Raw genomic sequence first — 15,368 nt, forward strand, 5'->3', positions numbered from 1 at the left:
TTCACTCATAAAACATTTGTTGAATGACTTCTATGTGCAGGCCACTATAGCTAGAGAGACAAGTTTCACAGTCCTGTCCTCACAAAGCTTGCAGTCTGTCGGGGAGACAGATAAGAAGTCAGAAACCGGCTTCTCCCTGGATTTGGAAGCAGGAGTCTTCACCACCAAGTTTATTCAGACTGTGCTGGTTCCACTCTGCTTCTTCCTTTCTTCCCTTTCTCCTCCGTGGACTGACTCTGTGGGTCTGTGACCCCAGAGTTTGTAGCCCTCTCTCACCTTTGCCCTACTGACTAGGCCCACACAATGTTCCTTTCAGTGTGGTCTTGTCTGTGAGATTCCAACTGAGACTGAAGTTCTGTAGGTGAGGACCAGTCAGGAGACAGGTGAGGCTGGGAGAAATGCTGTGGTTTCAGAGGTGACCTCCTTGCTGATTTTAGAGCTCTCTGTTCATGCCTGCTGGCAGCATGCCAGTACAGAAGGAGCTTTGGATTCACTAATGCTTGGTTCATGGTTAGACTTCCGTGCATAATTAGTATTTTTAAAGTCATTTTATCTAAAGACTTCAAATTTAGAGACTCAAAGTACTTGAGAGACATTTTATGGATTGCAGCTGAGTTTAAAAGGATCTTGCAGCATTTTCTCCCCAGCCCTTACTACTAGCCAGCTGCTTCTAATCACATTCAGTAAAGTCCTGTGACAGACTCTTTCTTCTTCCAGCTTCTTGCCGAAGATGTCATGCCCCAGGTTGGCCTGGATCTTCCTGAGAAGCTGCACAACAGTGTTTCTCAAATTTCAATGTGTGTGCAATCACTTGGGGTTCTTGTTAAAATGCAGATTCTAGTTCTATAGGTCTGAGTCAGTAGGGCTACTCTCCGTTTCTAACAGGTTCCCAGGTGATGTCAATTCTGTGGTCTGAGTAGCAAGGAAATCGCTAAATGTCAGGCATAGAAGGGGCTTTAGAAATGGGTCATCACATCTGAGACTGTGACTTTACAAAGGAAGACATAGAAATCTAGAGAAGCAGAGTGACTTTCCTGAGGTCACACAGCAGATTAGTGGAAGAGACCAGGACCAACACTCAGGTCATCATTTTCCTTCTGTGTTGTATATGTGCTTTTCCTCTGCTGATCTAGCAATGTAAAGAAGCAGAAATAAGGTTTCCTACTTGCATTTTCATGTTTAGAGCAGCCTCACAGAACCAAAATCTGATGTGCTGGTAGTCTAGACTTGCCTGAAGCCCTTCTTTCTTAGGTTTTAGTGAGGCATTTGCCTCAGGATCTTAAGCAGAGCCTCTGTATGACACCAGGCTTTGTGTTCAGTAGTGCTTGTTGAACAGGACTTGAGTCCCTTCCATACTGGACAAGGGGAAGTGGGTGGTGCCAAAAATTGCCAGATGGCCCCAAATGAGTCTCTAGTGTAGGTTAACCCTCAGAATCCAGGAGCAAAAGGTGTGTCTAGGACACTGAAGCAGCCATCAGACTTCAGAATTTGCTTACACTTTGGCTTTTAGGACGTGCTAAGTGGCAAAGAGGACATACTGGGAATAGAGTAGGTACGTTTGACCCAGAGACCCTGTCAGGGGCCTGGAGTTGGAACAACAAAGCAGCCAGAGAACATGGTGGCAGGCGATGGTTGGTTTATCCGTCAAGGAGGTCCTGTGAGTTGGGGAGGGGCATAGGAGCAGACAGTCTGCAGTGATCTAGACCAGTGGGTAACCTTTTCATTCTATAAATATTTGTTATGTGCCCGTTACATGCCAGATACTGAACTGCACAGTGGGGGATGTGGAGATGAATTCCTAGAGCTCTGGTCTCAGGAGGCCCTCCAGGTGAGTTCTGCATCAAGACAGTCTTTTGGAGTAATAGCAAGGTAAGACTCTGGTCTTGGTGAAATGGGTTATTAGGTGAGGATTCAGATAGAGGAAACAATTCATGGTCACACTTGCTGAACTTCTGGCACAAAGGAGGGCATGGTTTCTAGAATAAGGCAGCTACCCAGTGATGAAACCAACGAACAAGGTCAGGGCAGGAATGGCAGCACGCTGAGCCTGCTTCTGAGCTGCTAACCTCTGAAACTTGAAATCTTTCCTGATAGAAGACAGGGGTGGGCTGGAGTAAAGGTCACCTGGTGTGGACGTGGAGCCAGGCACTCTGATACTGGAAAGACTTAGCCATGCAGATTTTCCATCTGTTTACCTGTCTCTGCCTACCTCTGGCCCAGCTTATGAGAACTGTCTTGTTCTGTGGTTGTGGAGAGTAAGATTCTGGAAGCTTCTTAGGATCAGGCCCTCTAGGGTAGCAGAGGTGGCAGAGGCTCTTGTCCCCATCATCATTTGTACCCACATGTTCCAGGGCCTTTTAGGGCTGAGATGTCATTAGATGTCTCCTGATGGAGGCAAGTGACTAATGCCCCAACTGGGGAGAAAACTGGATGAATGAGAGATTGGCTTGAGACCATAGACCTGTCTGCATTGGAAATTGACCTCTAATGACTGAGCTGGAAGGGGTGCAATATTGGTAATAACATTAACAGTTGAAGGGAAACAATGCCTAATACCTAGTAGGCCCTCAGTGAATATTTATTGACTGAGTAGGTGTTAGCAAAGTGCTTTATAGTTTTCAAAATATTTTCTTTCCCCTAGACTCTGTGAGACAGGCAGAGCATTATACTCATTTGATAATAAGGCAGCTGAGGCTCAAGATGTTACATATTTTGCCCAAGATCACACAACTGGTAAATGGTACAGCTGACACTGGAACTCAGGTCTTTTGAGTCTTACTCTAATGTTCTGTCTTTGAAGACACTTCCAAAAATGCAGACAGATACTGCCAGGGATCTTGCTATTGTACATTTAATTTTTGGTACCTGTTAAACAGATATGGTTTTTTAATGCAAAACATTTTTGTAAAAAGGAAATGTGCCTCCCTGTGTGCATTTTTACCTAATTGAGCCCTTGGGTCTCTTTATTTTTAATAAGGAGGAAACACTAGGGTCTGGAACAGCTGAACCAAGCACCACTGCTGCCTACTCATTAGCTCTTTCTGTCTAATTAGATTGAAAGTAAGGAAGGAAACTATTTTGTGTTTAGCAGAAGTGGTCATGTATGGTCTTAAACACTCTCTGGCCCTTTTCCTCCCTTCTTTTCTTCTTCTCTTCCCTCCTTTGCCCTCCGGAAGGTGTCTAGAATGCAGTCCCTTTCACCTTGCAGTAGTGTATTTCTTCTGCCGTGAGTGGTGTGTTTGTGATGTGTGTGACAGACAGATGGACTTCTGGGACCTTAGAGACTTGGTGGGTTACTGTATATTTTACTTTTTTTTTTTTTTGACATGGAGTTTCACTCTGTCGCCCAGGCTGGAGTGCAGTGGCGCAATCTTGGCTCACTGCAACCTCCGCCTCACGGGTTCACGCCATTCTCCTGCCTCAGCCTCCCGAATAGCTGGGACTACAGGCACCTGCCATCACGCCCGGCTAATTTTTTTTTTTTTTTTTTGTATTTTTAGTAGAGATGGGGTTTCACCGTGTTATCCAGGATGGTCTCAATCTCCTGACCTCGTGATTCGCCCGCCTCGGCCTCCCAAAGTGCTGGGATTACAGGCGTGAGCCACTGCGCCTGGCCAGGTTACTGTATCTTTTTCATGGTGTCCAGTGGCCTAGTCATGTAGAGCAAAGAGGCTATTGTTTTTTTTTTTTTTTTTTTTTTTTGAGGCAGAGTCTCGCTCTGTCGCCCGGACTGGAGTGCAGTGGCCAGATCTCAGCTCACTGCAAGCTCCGCCTCCCGGGTTTAGGCCATTCTCCTGCCTCAGCCTCCCGAGTAGCTGGGACTCCAGGCGCCCGCCACCTCGCCCGGCTTGTTTTTGTATTTTTAGTAGATATGGGGTTTCACCGTGTTAGCCAGGATGGTCTCGATCTCCTGACCTCGTGATCCGCCCATCTGGGCCTCCCAAAGTGCTGGGATTAGAGGCTTGAGCCACCGCGCCCGGCCAAATCTATTAAATTAAAGTGCTGGGATTACAGGCTTGAGCCTGTTTAGGCCTGTTTAGGCCGGGCGCGGTGGCTCAAGCCTGTAATCCCAGCACTTTGGGAGGCCCAGACGGGCGGATCACGAGGTCAGGAGATCGAGACCATCCTGGCTAACACGGTGAAACCCCGTCTCTACTAAAAAAAATATAAAAAAAAAACTAGCCGGGCGAGGCGGCGGGCGCCTGTAGTCCCAGCTATTCGGGAGGCTGAGGCAGGAGAATGGCGTAAACCCGGGAGGCGGAGCTTGCAGTGAGCTGAGATCCGGCCACTGCACTCCAGCCCGGGAGAGAGAGCGAGACTCCGTCTCAAAAAAAAAAAAAAAAAAAAAAAAAAAAAAGAACAAATTAAATACAAAGCATTTCTCTGAAGTACAAGGGGGACCTTGGGTTTCTGTAAATGGCTTAAAAAAAAGAAGAAAAAAAGAGTACAGGTGAAAGATTTTGTCACTGGAACTCCAACCCCAAGTTTGCATGTGAATAAAAAATTGCTGGCTGGGATCCCAGGCCTGTTTGTAGATGGTTTCATCTAACCATCAGTGGTGACTGTGACCTCTGGGCCTGTTCATGTGGTCAAAGTTTTCAGCTGGAATTTTCCATATTCATGCTTCTCTGTTGCACAAATTGTAAGACAGCAAACGTGAGGGAAGGTGATTTATTATAACTCACAGACCTACACTTTACATGAAAAAGTCTTGGGGGATGCCAAGGGCCAGTTGCAATTTTTCTGAGACTCAGTTTCTACCTAGCTTCTTGACCTGGCCAGTTTCATTTTCCCCCTCTCTCCACCCCATCTCCATTCTTTTCTGCTCAACCCAGATCATCCCCTAATCCCCACTGTTCTATGTTTGCCCCCAGTCTTGCCCCTTTTTTCTACCCTCCACACTGTCACCACAATGCCTCTATGTTTCACTCTCTTACTCAAAACCTGCAGTGGATTTTCAGTATCTTCCAGGAGAAATCCATTCTCTGTGGCAGAGCTTGCAGGGAATTTTTGGCTCTGAGTTATCTCTTCACCCTGTGTGTCACCACTGTTCCTTTGCACAGACTCTTCTTATAGCCAGACTTGCAGTTCCTGAACATACTAGGTTCTCTTTCCTGCCTCTTTGCCTTCACACGTGGCCTTCCTTTGGCCTGATTTTAGATCTTTAGATTTTAGTTCAAGTGTTACCTCCTCTGTGAAGTTTTCTATATATGCCAAGGCAAAATTTGGTGCTTTCCTTTCTGCTCTCAGAGTAATTCAAATGTATTCCTACTATATTATTTATTGCATAATTCCAGAACCATTTGTTTGAATGTTTTTCCCTGTCTCTTACCTCAAATTCATTGCCCCAAATTCATTCACTAGCTAACCCTTTTTGAGTATTGACTCTCAGTCGGGGATTGGGATAAGTAAGGGCTTTACATAAGTTCACTCATTTCCTCCTCCTTGGGTGTAGAGATTATTATCATCTTCACTCTACAGACTAGGAAATTGAGGCTTAGAGAGTTTAAATGACTTGACAAACCTAGTAATTGGTAGGCCTGGGAATTATACCAGGCACTATGCTAGATGCTGTAGATATAAAGTTCAATATGACATAGTCTCTTCCATCGAGGAGCTTGTGATGTGGTAGGTGAGACAGGTAAGTCATAGTGTCAGTCCAGGATGCTGAGTGCAATGATGAGGGTGTTCAGGGTGCTATGGCAGCAGAGGGCTAGGAACTAACTTATCCTGGGGGAGGTCTGGAGCTGTGTGTACACCCACTTCTGCATCCCTAGCACTTAGCACTGTGTTAAATTGTTTTCCCCTGTGACCAGGACTCAAAATCTCAGTCACCTTTTGCTTCACTCTCTGTATTCTCATTAGTCCATCTGCAACACCTTCCTTCCCAGTAAGTCTGGACTCTGTCCTGCCTCCACCCTGGACCAGGCCCCATTCACATAATCTGCGGCAAGTGTGTGAGGAATGTGCTTGAGAGTGTGAAGGTTTCTGGAGTACCAGGAGTCTCTGGAGATTGCCTGTGCTCAGCTCATTTGTCATTGCCTAGGTTTCCTGGAGCATTTCCATCCTAGGAAATTTTTTCTTGGCCTTAAGACAGAACTTCTAAGAACATGTCCCAGGATTGGGCCCTCTGGCACCAAGTCCCTCTCACCTTACCACTTCTGGCCAGCCTCTGCTGTGTACTGGATCCTGAGCTGCTTACAGAGCTGAGAGCACTGAGGTGTGGCCCCTGCTCTCCAGGGACTAAGGATCCAGTAGGCTAAACCGGATGAGGGCAGAAGCCTGGCTAGACGTGGAGGGTGATCACTAGGCCTATGGCAGGGCTGGACCAATAGACAGGAATCAGCTGATGACAAGAGAAGAAGGTTGCGGGAACAGGGAAATGGACAGACCTCATAGATGGGTCAGCTAGAGAGGAGTGCAAGCTGATGTATATCTAGGTAGGGTGGGACTGTCAGAGGTCAGAGGAAGGAGAGATGTGAAAGGACTGGCCCTGTGGTCATTACCCAGATTTCTTTCTGTTAGGGTAACCTCCAGGCGGAAGTTAGTTTCAAACCAGCAGAGACTAGGATGGCAGTTTTAATCTGAAATCAAGAGGTGAACCCAGTATCCAGATAGGAAGGCATTCTAATTTTTCCAGGACACAAAAGGAGTAAAGGGAATAGAGAACAAAATGTAAATAGCTTCCTTATGTGCATTGTACCAGGTGCATGGTACGTTATTTAATTTCCACAGAAACCCCATGAATCTACATTTGTGAATGGGGAAACTGAGACTGCAAGTCATACAGTGAGTACACAAGAGAACAAGCAGTATTTGAAGCCAGGTATGAATCCAGAGCTTCTCCTCAGTGTTCTGCTTGTTCTTGGGGGGCTGAAAAATACCCTCAGTGGAGACAATTGAGTAAACTCCTGAGTACTGCACAATAAGCCAAAAACTGACCAGTATGAAACTGCTACCCAAGGAGCAAAAAGTTGTTAATGAAATATTTGTCAGCATAGGCTGTGTTATAATACTTAGAAAAAAAAAAAACACCAATGTTTTCTGCAAAGGGTCAGGTTCTTTTTACTTTCTCTTCCTTGTTCTGAGCATGATCATCTTTTCCAAGAGCTATGGGTAACCTCATGACCCTAAGATCTCTGAAAGACCCTGGTCTGTTGGTGCTTTGGTGAATAATGCTAAGACAATATAGGCTGGCCTGCTGGAGCTCTCTCTGTGAGTGTGTGTGATCTGTCTCACTGCCAGAGCTCATTTGGGCTCGTTTAATAATTGAAGGCCAGTGTTAAGCATTTCGCAGTTTGTCCTTCGTGGACAGGAGTGGTTTTCTGTGTGTAAAGTGATATGCTCTGTTCTCCAAGGATACTCTGTTTCCTGAAGTGCAGCTGACTCAGCATGTTCAGACGTTGCCATTGGGTAACTTAGATTTCATCAAGTTTTCTTTTAAAGAGAAATCTCTCCCATCTCATCTTTGAGACAAGTCCATGAGGCTTGGTGGTGGCTGGGACTTGAGATCACCTTACTGGGAATTTACACTAGGGAAAGTGGGCTACAAGGCAAGCTCAGCCACTTCCCATTGTGCTGAGGAGTCAGTGCATTTAGTCACTTTAACAAAAAAAGAGGGGCCATTGCAGGTCTTATTACCATCTGTTCCCCCGTATCGGTCATTACAGGCTGGTTCGAATTACAGTATCCCTAAATCATGTGTTCTTCCTTGCTTCCAGGCCTTTGCATGTGTTGTTCTGTTTCTTGGTCTCTGTCTCTTTTTCACCTTCCCCCATGCTTTACTAACCTCATCTTTCCCTGTCTAGTTCATTTCAGGTCTTGCTCTCCCTGGGGTAAGGACTCTTTGTCTGCACCCTCATAGCCCTTTTTGTCTATGTTTCTTTTAGCCCTCATCCCTTTTGTGGGAGTTATCTGCTTACTTGCCTTTCCCCAGCGGACTGAGAGCTCTTTGGGAATGAGGAAATTGTGGAATGTATGAACAAATGAACAAATTGAGGTAGTTTGTAAATTCTGCTGCTGAGAAAATAATTTTTAAGGAAGAAAATCAGCATTTACTGAGGATCTAGTATGTCTTAGGCACTGGACTAGATATTTTACATGTGCAATCTCGTTTAATTTTCACAATGGCCTTGGATTGTGAATATTAAAGGTTATATACAAAGAAGCCAGTCTTCTTTCACTCTTTCATTATCATCCGTTTTTGGACTGACTCATCATAAATGACCTGCTTTATAATTTAATAATGAGTACTTTTAAAACTTAAAAAATTGCTTTCTTTTAATTTTGCAGTTTCACAGTTTAGCATTTAGTACAATAATGTATCAGATGACTGTCAAAATGCAGAACCAACTCTTTTGCTGGAAATAATTACACTTTGCCAAACCCGTTTATTTTGAGCAGCTCCAGTGTGATAATGTACTGAACTGTAAATGTGAGTCTTGTGATGTATGGATTATGTAGGGGGGATCAGAGTGGCAATTAAACCAAGTGCAGATCCACTGGATGGGTGGTAAAAAGGGAAATGAACATGTCCCTTTGTTAAATACGTTCCCCTAAAGATAAGTTTGTAATTTGACAATCTAGGCAGCTGGAAAAATTAGAAGCTCTTTCACTGGAGAAGCTGGCCTGATTCTTCAAACTTGCACTTGGAAAATGAAACCATTGGTTCTCTTGGTGATCCTCTGGTGAGACTGCTTGTTTCTCAGACTGCAGGTAGTTCAGGATCTCTATGTGTACGTAGACCTGCTCCCTTCCAGGCCAAGTCTACTGTCTTGTGGGAATGGTTGCTCTAATCTCACATCATTCGCCTCCCATATAGGCCACTATAGCCTTAAACTTGGTCTGTCTAAAGGGAGACTTTGCCTGGTAGAGTGACAGTTGGAGTTGGACAGATCTGTGTTTGAATTCAGATTCCTATCCCTGATTGACAACTGTGTTATTTAGGGAAATTTGCATTCCTCCTCTCAGCCTCAGTTTTCTCATCTATAAAATGGAGATAGTTCGTTGAATTTATTGAGCACAGTTATGTGCCAGTCACTTCCAAGGCATTTGGGGAATAGACAGAAATCCTTGTCTTTATGGAGTTTACATTTTAGTGAGGCGGGACAGACATTAAACCTAGATATAATAAGTAAGAAAACCAAATACCATGTTAGAAGATAATAAATATAATCAAAAGAAAAAAGAGTGAGAGCAGGGTAAGGGATTTTAGGAATGCTGGGGGAAGTGTGAGGTGCAGTTTGTTTGCCCAGGCTGGAGTACAGTGGTGTGATCTCGGTTCACTGCAACCTCCACCTCATGGGTTCTACTGATTCTTCTGCCTCAGCCTCCTGAGTAGCTGGGACTACAGGCGTGTGCCACCACGCCCAGCTAATTTTTTATATTTTTAGTAGAGACAGGGTTTCACCGTGTTAGCCACGATGGTCTCAATTTCCTGACCTTGTGATCCACTCGCCTTGGCCTCCCAAAGTGTTGGGATTACAGGCGTGAGCCACCGGGCCTGGCCACAGGTTTTTTTGTTTTTTTTTTTTCTTATTTTTTTAGATGGAGTTTTGCTCTTGTTGCCCAGGCTGAAGTGCAATGGCACGATCTTGGCTCACTGCAACCTCCGCTCCCCAGGTTCAAGTAATTCTCCTGCCTCAGCCTCCTGGGTTGCAGTTTTTAATAGGCCTCAATGAAATAATGACATGGGGTTGGTGAGGGACTTAGCCATGCAGATATCTGGGGAAGCATGTCCCAGTGCAAAGGCCCTGAAGTGGGAGCAGGCTTGGCATATGCAGGAAATAGCAAGGAAGCCGGCATGACTCAAGTGGAATGAGTATGGGGGAGAATGAGAGAGGATGAGGTCAGAGAGATAATAACCTCAGGGCTGTAAGGATTTAATAAGTGATATCTGTAATGCACCTTGCTCTTCCATTTCACTACCCATTTTTCAAATGGCACTGTCACCTAGACTCCAAACTTCAGTGAGACTTTGATGTCTTCCTTTTCTGCTCACATTGTCAATCACTTGCTGTGTTCTGTAACCATCTCTCTCTCTCCTGTCCCTTTTTCCTCATTCCCATTACCCTTAACCTAGTTGTTGCCAAACTCTTGCCTGTCTAATCACAGTGGCCTCCTAGCCATTAGATCTGCAGCTTCCGGTCTCTCCATCTCCATCCCTCCCCTTACCCTTTCCTTTTCAGGTCATGATGCAGTATTGAGCCTTCTCTCTCCTGCTTATAACCTCTCAGCTGCTCATTAACGTACTCATTTATTCATTCCTTTGTTGATATATTCAGCATCTTTTGAGAATTTACTAATGCTCAAAGTCGTTTGAATTCAGTCTAACGGAGGAAGCAGACTTGAAATAATTATAATACCAATTCAGAAATGTTTGTTTTTACCCTAGTTTGTTGCAAAAAGGATTTGGGGTTCAATGATTTGTTATGTAATATGATGAGTAATATGCAGCAGCTCTCTATATATGTACAAAGTTCTGCTCTCTCAACCCAGCATTTAGAGTCTTCCCTACCGAGGCACAGTCCTGCATTTCTAGTTTCATCTCCCAAAGTCAAGTGAACCTTTTGCTTCACCTAAGGGGATAACTCGCAGTTCTGTAACACGACTTCTCTTTCACACACTTATACCTTTGATCACACTCTTCCCTTTGCCAGGAGGGCTTTTTGCCTAATCCATATTCTGCTTATTTTTCCAGACTAGCTTTAGATGGCATCTCCTTGGAAAGTCTTCCCTGATGTCCAGGTCCTAATTGATTACTTCCTTCTCTGAACTTCCATAGTCATTTTTTGTCAGTTACCACTTCCTGCTTTGGATTTTAGGTAGGGAGGGAGGAAGGGAGGGAGAAAGAGAAAGAGAGAGAGTGTGTGTGTGTGTCTGTGTGTGTCTGTTCCTGCTTTATTTCCCTTACTGATTATGAATTCCTTAAGTCATGGATCATTTTCACCTACAGCAGCTAGCACAGCACCTTTTCCATAGGAGGCAGTACATCTTTGAATGAGGGAATCAAGGAATGTTTCCCAGGCCATAACATCTGGGGAGGGATTTGCCTTGGAGGTGCTTTTTCTTATGTTGATATAAATGAAGTGCTAACAAGTTCCTGGAGCCCAGATGTATTGACCCTGCAGGGAGCTGCTACCTTCTGGTGCTGTAATTCAGAATGCATTTTCTTGTAGAAGCCATGATGTAAATAGTTTCTACAAGTAGTTCTCTCACTAGTTCCAAACATCTGACTTAGAAAAACACTTTTGGAGTCTTGCTCATTCATAAGTTGGGGACTGCCTCTGTTTTGAAGTGCTCCGCTTGTACCAGCAGGCAGGTGGTATCTGCTTAGCTATACCCACAGGCACCATGGAGTGGAGAAAGGAACATAGACTTTGGGTCATACAGTGATGATCAGCTGTACCATTTCATAACTTGTGACCTTCAGCAAGTTACTTTACTGATTTGAGACTCAGTTTTCTAATCTGTAGAACAGGAATAAAAATACCTACCACAGGCCTAATGAGGATGAACAAGGTGTTCTGTGTAAAGGACAGTGCCTAGTAAGTACTTATAAACCCCATTTAATAATCAAAACAACAGTAAATTTAGTTTCTTTTGCATCTCTGAAGTTCCTGTGGACTAGGATAGTGCTTCTCAGATGATATAGTGCATATGAATCACCGGGGGATTTCATTAAAATGCAGAATCTGATTTAGTCAGTCGGGTTGGGACCTGAGATTCTGCATTTCTAACATTCCTATGCTGCTGATATAGGGACCATACTTTGAATTGCAAGATATTTGGGTGGTGGTTCTCAAACTATAGCCTGTTTCTGAATCACCTGGAAAGCTTGCTGAAATGAATTTCTGGGCTCCACCTCTGATGATATACTCATTCAGTAGGTCTGGAGTGGGGCTTGAGAATTTGCATTTCTTTTTTATTCATTTATTTATTTATATTTCCATAGGTTTTTAGGGAACAGGTAATATTTGGTTACATGGGTAAGTTCTTTAGTGGTGATTGTGAGATTTTTGAGACCCATTACCCAAGCAGTATACATTGAACCCAATTTGCAGTCTTTTATCCCTCACCCACTTCCCACTTTTTCCCCCTGAGTCCTTGAAGTCTATTGTGTCATTCTTATGCCTTTGCATCCTCTTAGTTTACCTCCCACTTATGAGTGAGAATATACAATGTTTGGTTTTCCATTCCTGAGTTACTTCACTTAGAATAATAGTCTCCAGTCCCATTCAGGTTGCTGCAAATGTCATTAATTCATTCCTTTTTATGGCTGAGTAGTATTTTATCATATATACGTACTATAGTTTCTTTATCCACTAGTTGATTGATGGTCATTTGGTTGGTTCCACATTTTTGCAATTGCAAATTGTACTGCTATAAACATGCATGTGCAAGTATCTTTTTTGTATAATGACTTTTCTCTGGGTAGATACCCAGTAGTGGGAATGCTGGATCAAATGGTAGTTCTACTTTTAATTCTTTAAGGAATCTCCACACTGTTTCCTATATTGGTTGTACTAATTTACATTCCCACCAGCAGTGCAGAAGTGTTCCCTGTTCACCGCATCCATGTTCTAATAATATTCCCAGATGATGCTGATGCTACTGATTTAGGGACCACACTTTGAGAACCGTTGTGCTAGGGGGATAACAGGGATGAAGTTAATAAGAAAAAAGAGGTAAATGATAGTAATTGCTCCACTCCGGGATATTTGTACTGTCTGCCTTTTAACTTGTACATGTCCATAGAGTAATTATTATCTGACTAGGCGTGAAATGTCTTATTAATAATTAAATAGCAACAAAAACCAACACTTACTGAGTACTTATGTGCCAGCTAATATGCTGATACCTTTATATAGTTTCACTTAATTCTGATAATAATCCTGTGAAATGGATACTATAGTTTTCTAGCTTGGTGTTTCCTATGCTAACCAATTCATAAGAATCATCTGGTGTGCTTGCTAAAAATACAGATTTCCGGGTCTCTACTTTGATTCTAATCTGGTGGGGCTCAATGTCTCCAGGTAATTTATAAGCTCAGATAAAGCTAGAAATCTCTGTTGCAGTTAATCAGCCACTCTGCTTCTTTTTCATCTATGCCCAACACAAAATGCCAATTTTTAAGAAATAGTAATAATAATATATTTGACACTGAAAGTTGCACTCAGCCAAATTTTCCTTTGATGATTCAGAAAGCCCTTTAGGATCTCCAAATGCCTTAGAGTCCTCATTTTGAACATTCCTGGACTGTAGAGGTACAGAATGGCCAGGTGATAGAGCGATGTATTTACTACAAAGCCAGGGAAGCCCATGCCGACTGTGTAACTTTTGGCTCTCTTGAGCATTGTTTGGAACGTTATTCTAGGAAATTGGTCTTCATTGCATACAGATGGATGCTGTGATTCCACAGAATTTTAAGAAAAATGGGAAATAAAAGGTTTTACTTGCTTGTCCTCAGGCCACAGTTTGTTTGCCCACAGCAAGGCCAGTGTGGCCAACCACTAGTTTGCAGCACAACCCATCACTGTGTCAACAGTCCCTGCACCTGCTGCTGTCCCTCACCTGGCCAGATTCTTTAGCTCCTCCCTGGTTTTCCAGCTGCTGGCTTCTTTGCCTAGGCTTTCCCATGTAGCCTGGCATTGCCTTACCATATCTCACTGGAACTGTGGCTAAGGATGGAAAAAGGGGAAAAGTTCATAGTTTTATTTGTAGTTGGAAATTCACCAATCCCCTGCCTGCTCTAGGAGATCCTGTCTGCATGCCTTGCTATGGGTGGTGGAGTTGGACAGTGAGGTGTCATGAGGGTGAGATTGTCTGTTAAATGTACCACGCTTGAGTCATCAGCAAAGACTGTTATGAGATCAAAGAAAATGGAGGTTTTCTTTAGTTTTACTGATGCTAATCCGAGTTGTTTCTTGGGCCAGTTGAGTGAATGGTCCTCAGAATGGTTTTCTCTTGCTAATGGAAAAAGTGTTTCAGTTTGATGGAATGAGCACTGGACCAAGAGTCAGAAGAACTAGGGACTCAGATGACCTATCCCTTTGATTTCTTCTGTGACCCTGGGCCAGTTAGGTGATCATCTCTGAACAATAGTTTTATCTTTAAAATGAAGAAGTTGGGCTCAGTGATCTCAGGATCAGCTTGATATTCTGTGATCTTGTGATGATCTAGTTGCAGGAAATGTGCCATCAAAATAACTTGTCCCAAAATTGAGTCAAGTTCACCCACTCAGCCAATATGTATTGAGCATCTGGTATATTTCAGGTACTGCCTTGGGCATTATGGGGGATACAACTATTAATAAGGCACATTGATCCATTTACTCTTTCATTCTTTCATTCATTCATACAATGAGCATCTACTTATTGAGCACTTATTTATGCAGGCACTATAGAAAAAGCTATGAGGGATACAGAAATGAATTAGACACAGGTTTTGTTGTCAGTCAATATGCTGTCTAAAAGGGACATAAGATTGCAATAAGGAAAGCTGTTCCTAACCATGTTCTCTAAGAGAGGACCTCTTCTTTTATTCTCCATTCCTTTCCTGCTTTTAATGGCACTTATCATCTGACCTTATTTTATCTGTTTAGTATCTGTTTCCCCATCAGAATTTAAACACCATGAGAGCAAGGCCCTTTGTGTCGATCACTATTATATTACAGTGCCTAGAATGGTGCCTGACACAAAATAACCCTCAATAAAATACTTTAGAAATAAAATATGTATGAAAGAAGGTAGAAACTATGTGTCATAAAAGATATTTAGATAAAATGTTATGGGAGCTCAGTGAGAGGAGAGATCTCTTTTAACGAGGACAATGGTTTTTAACTCTGGTTGCATATTAGAAATACCTTGAGTTTCTTTCACTTTTTCTCCATAAATAAAAATAAAATAAAATAAAATACTTAGCTGAGGGCAGTGGTACATGCCTGCAGTCTCAGCTACTCAGAAGACTGAGGCTGGAGGATCACTTGAGCCGAGGATTTGGAGGCTGCAGTCAGCCTTGGATTGTGCCACTGCATTTCAGCCTGGGTTCAGAGCAAGACCCCAACTTTGAAATCAATCAATTAATTAATTAATTTAATTAAAAAATAAAAACATTAAAAATGTTAGTTGCCAAGCCCTACCCCAAATTCATTAAATTGTCATCTCTGAGGATAATGCTTAGGCATCAGTATTTTGTAAGAGTTCCTCGGGTACTGATAATATGTAGCTAAAATAATGTGAACTAGTAGAATAGTCGGGAACACTTCATGGAGGAGGTTGGATTTGAGCTGGCTTGAAAATCAGGTAAGATTTGGACAAGAAGGAAGCATTCCAGATGGAGTGCACAGCATGAACAAAGTACAGAGGCAG

General features: G+C 43.2%; 1 protein-coding gene across 4 annotated transcripts in view; it reads left to right on the plus strand.

Moving 5' to 3' along the window:
* SERGEF (secretion regulating guanine nucleotide exchange factor) overlaps positions 1-15,368 on the plus strand; it is a 234,558-nt gene that overhangs the window by 86,296 nt on the left and 132,894 nt on the right. The window lies entirely within an intron of this gene.

The sequence above is a fragment of the Trachypithecus francoisi genome, unplaced genomic scaffold (genome assembly GCF_009764315.1).
Source record: "Trachypithecus francoisi isolate TF-2019V2 unplaced genomic scaffold, Tfra_2.0 Lachesis_group8, whole genome shotgun sequence".
NCBI lineage: Eukaryota > Metazoa > Chordata > Mammalia > Primates > Cercopithecidae > Trachypithecus > Trachypithecus francoisi.